The sequence below is a fragment of the Triticum dicoccoides genome, chromosome 7A (assembly GCF_002162155.2).
Source record: "Triticum dicoccoides isolate Atlit2015 ecotype Zavitan chromosome 7A, WEW_v2.0, whole genome shotgun sequence".
NCBI lineage: Eukaryota > Viridiplantae > Streptophyta > Magnoliopsida > Poales > Poaceae > Triticum > Triticum dicoccoides.
This window is the reverse complement of record NC_041392.1, coordinates 740,036,350-740,040,969: the sequence shown is the minus strand read 5'-3', so window position 1 is coordinate 740,040,969 and position 4,620 is coordinate 740,036,350. Positions and strand designations below refer to the sequence as shown.

The following is a 4,620-nucleotide window of genomic DNA, read 5'->3' as shown; positions in this document are numbered from 1 at the left end:
CAAATCAAAGTCTCACTACAATGCATTGTTTTTATTATTTAAGTTAGTTCGTTTCATTTATGGAAATGTGAACAACATCTTAAGGTAGTTATTACCATGCCGTCCATGGGGGTGATGAAGCGTGAAGAGGCTGACGATGCCGATGAATCCGTTGCTTATGTTCATTGCCTTGTCATATGGCATATTCATTTCCGGGAGGTAACCAAATAGTGTAAGAAAGCTGGTACTCATGAATATCCTCTTGATCACTGATATGACCAAGTCAATAATTGGCATTAATAATCTGGTACTTGTTCAAGTCGCCAGCCATGCTTCTATTATACCAAAACAGTCTGATGATGAATATGTGCGAAAGTATATTGGCATTGATAAGAAGTACGATGAAAAGATTGCAAATTTAGCTGAAGTTGCATGCATCCATTATATGTCATTGATAGAGATGTACTTGCATAAGAAAGAGAAAAATAAGATGCTGATCATGCATGCATTAGGTGAGAAGAGGTACATATGTGTGCATGGAAGGAAGGGTTCATGCACTAAAGTGTTTCTTTTTTTGCGGGGCATGCACTAAAGTGTTGATCAATCTTTTTATTAATATAGTACAATCAAAGTCCCTCACAAACACGAGCATGATCAAGCTTTCTTTTGGTTGATACGTCTAGAATAAGTTGAAGTTGTAGATGTACAAATACAGGAGATTTCTTTTCTTGATATTTATCACCTGAATCCTAGTCTACCACTTCTCACGTCCAAGGCCACCGTAGCTAGACGTGCACGTCAGAAGGTTTCAATGGTGGATATTACTTTCCTTGAGGCTTTGTTTGGTTGTTGGGGAGATAATACCCAGGGGAGAGACACCACGGGAGAGAATTTTCCGGCATACATGGATCCACGGGCGAAAAGACCACACGTGTGATTGTTCCATGTCATCGTTTGGTCGTCGACTGATCGACGGGTGAGAAGACCACGGGAGGAGAAGAGCGACTCACGAGCAAGAAGCGGAGAGATCAGTTCGGCTGGGGAGAATTCTCCTGGTGCCCAGAGGCGTGGGAGAGAAACCCGGGAATATCGGCTGGATCGGGGCGCGAACTTCCGCTCCGACGTGCCACCAAACGCGGCAGCAAGGAAACCGGGCCATTAATGCCACGCGGGGTTCTCGCCCAGGGAAAAGAACCAAACAAGCCCTGAGTGATGGACGAGATAGCGGACGGGGGCCACCAAAGAAATTATCTTTACTTATTTTTGGTATTTATTCTGTAGCGATTATCTGCTAAAATAAAGCACGTAATTAAGTTTGCTTCCTTAGTTGTTTGGACGAGAGTTAGAGATAAACCAAAGGTTTTGTTCTATCAGCTTGAGTCGGTTGTACTAGTATAAATAATTATGGTACGGTCTGTAATATGTAATATGCCAAAAAAACTGTTTTTCGACATGATTCTATAGATAGCTTTCATGACATACTATTACACATGCTTTACCAATCAAATTGAAGACTAAAATGTGGTGCCCGACTTATCAACTCGTATAGAGGTAGTACATGTTTGCCTCTCAAAAAGTGATTGTAGCCTCAGCAAAATACTAGAATGATCCCGGGTCTGAAAGTTTAGCAGAAAAAAAAACCATATTCATAAGTTTTCAAAAATTCAGAAATGCGCATATATACTGAGTTGAAATTTATGTTTTCAATAAACATAATTGTAACACCCGCAAAAAAACATAATTGCAAGTTTAAAATAAAATAAAATCAGGAACGCAAATTCTCGAAAAGTCACATTTCCATTTTACCGACCTTCATGGAAAGGAAAAACCAAAATGTTATCATCATCATTTCCTCATTTTCACCGGAATCTCAAACTATTTTAGTATTTCATTAATATTTACACGTGTAAGTTTCTTACCAATGCATATATGCGTGATTTTTTTTCAAAACATTTAAATACTTTCAAAACTAAAAAATAGAAAATTGTCAGTGCGTTGCAGAATGCATAAATATTCTAGTATGTTAGCCCGCGATCACGCGCCCATCATTTGTACATTGGTGTGTTAAGGATTTCTTGATTTTGTACGCAATCATTGTGATTTACCAATCATTTTATTATTATTTTTGCGAGCAAAACATCCAAATGTATTCATCAACTGTCAAGGTAGTGCAAAGAACACCAAAAGTAAAAAAAATACATCCAGGTTCGTAGACCACCTAGCGATGACTATAAGCACTGAAGCGAGCTGAAGGCGCGCCACCGTCATCGCTCCTCCCTCGTCAGAGCCGGATAAATCTTGTTGTAGTAGACAATTGGAAAGTCATCGTGCTAAGACCCCATAGGACCAGCGCACCAGGACAGCACCCGTCGGGTGCTCATCCATACTTGTTGCGTCACTCCGCCGGAACACCGCGGGGAGAAGCGAGAGAGAAAAGACGCGATAGAGGACTCATTTTCTAAAATTCAAATAATATGCAGTTTTTCTAAAATTCAAATCATGATTATGAAGAAAAATTGAATTTAAATATTATGGAGGTCTTTGTCAAAAATCAGATCACAATATGAATGAAAAGGAAAAATATAATCTTTAGCTAATAATAAAACGGCTATCATTTCTTGTCGTATGCCATCGTCATTTTTGCAGAAAGTCTCTCTCTTTTTGATAATTCAACCCCTAGTCCTAGTTTAAGTGAAAAACAGTTAGTTTTCTTTTAAAAAACCCCTGGTCTTTTAGTTAATGAATCCACTGTCCTAAATTGAGTGGAAAAGATGATTCACATTTTTTAGGAAACCCCCCTGATCTTTTAGTTAATCAACCCGCTATCCATCCTTTTTTTGACAGGTTCGAATGCTTTTTTAAAATATTCATATCTTATAAACCCTAACTCCAATTTTAACATTGTATATATGGAAATTCATTTAAATGTGTAGAATTTGAATATGATGTTGTACGTGAACGCGTTTGACAAGGCAGAGTCGATCAGCCAGCGCTAACTGGCTCATGACCATGTTGTCGGCGATGCGTAGCCCTCCAGCAGCCTATTTAAGTTGCGGAACAGATTTAGAAACGAGCCGTGTAGTACTAAATTTGGGACTCTTAGTACTAATTTTTTAGGGGCCTATTCTTTAAATAAGAAACGGTGAATCGAGCGGTTCCGGCCCACCAACAGCTAAGCGCATGCTGGGCGGCCCACTAGCTTAGTTGACCCCTCCGCCGTTTCTCAAAAAAAAAGTTAATCCCTCCGCCGCAAAAAAAAAGCTTAGTTAAAAAAAAGGTTGACCCCTAAGAGAAAAGGAGCGAATTTGCCGAGAAGGAGCGCCCGTGATGTGTTTGTTCCAGCATTGTGCATTCAACGTTGATCCGATCCTTCTTCTGTTGGTTAATTTGCAGACCGTTTGGGCGCCTATGGTGGGAGTGGGACGAGATCGTTTGGCTCACCTCTAGCGGAAAGGACAACAAGGGCCGGTGCAGCATCCATGACATCACCACCGTCAACCTGCGTGACGACGACCGCCGTTGGTGCTCACCACAGCCTCTGTCCAGTTTGGTGTCCTCGTAGACGCCAAGCCCTCACACTCACTCCGCGGGCAACGACCGCCGTCGGTGCCCACCACAATCTTACTAGTGCACAACTGACTTTATCATCACTAGCACATACCTAAATATTGCTGGAAGGTCAGCAGACTGGATATAACTGTAACTTCAGTTCTCTAACAATGTTGGAGTACTTGGACCTAGAAACTTCTAGCATGGACATATTATGCAGCAAAGAGAAGCTTGCTCCATATGAACACCACTACACATCCACAATGCCCGGGCTTTGCCGCTTTGCCATGGGCATCAATGTCTACGATACGAAGTTCAACATTGTTGCACCTGGCGCCGACCAGTCCGTCTACTTCCCCTACACACAGAAGCAGAAGGGGCTGACAGGTTTACACCCACAGATTGTGGAGTTACTGTACAGCAAGGAGGACACATATGAACACATGTAAGTCCCTTGGAAGCATGGCTATTTTTGTTATATCAGACAAAGTTGCTAACTGTTGTGATGTTACCAAACTCAGAGGGTAAAGACAGAAATAAGCCAATCATCTTCTCGATGGCAAGGCTAGACAAGGTGAAGAACATCACTGGACTAGTGGAGTGGTATGGCTGAACAAGAAGGCCAGGGACCTTGCGAGGCTCGTGAATGCTCCACAGTCCAAGCCTCCAAGGACCGAGAAGAGATAGACGAGATCAACAATCTAAAATCTATGCTTCACACTTTCACAGTAACCAACCATTACATAAAAGCCTGCACTAATGCTTTGGTAGTTTGGTACACATCTCCTAGACACACCAACATCGGAGAGATCTCCATAGTCCATACCTCTTCGTAATAATGGGTAGGGTGGTCCTTTTTTAAAGTACGTCACCCGTGCCGAACGCGATACTTGGCCTGTGTCGTACTGCCCTGGCCGGCCCATTTTACATTCTTTTCCTCCTCTGTAAAACGAGATTCGAACCTAGCACCCGTAGTATTAGTACAACCGCTGTAATCAGTGGACTACTTTCTTGTTGTCTCTAGTTACCCTCTGGCCGTCGATGTGGACGAGCACGTCGCTGGCTGCTTGAGCGCCGCCGTGGCCACCCACT

The 4,620-nt window shown here is 42.3% G+C and overlaps 1 pseudogene; it reads left to right on the top strand.

The window, feature by feature from the left end:
- LOC119334153 overlaps positions 1 to 3,977 on the top strand; it is a 13,891-nt pseudogene extending 9,914 nt beyond the window's left edge.
- Positions 3,978 to 4,620: the final 643 nt, after the last annotated feature.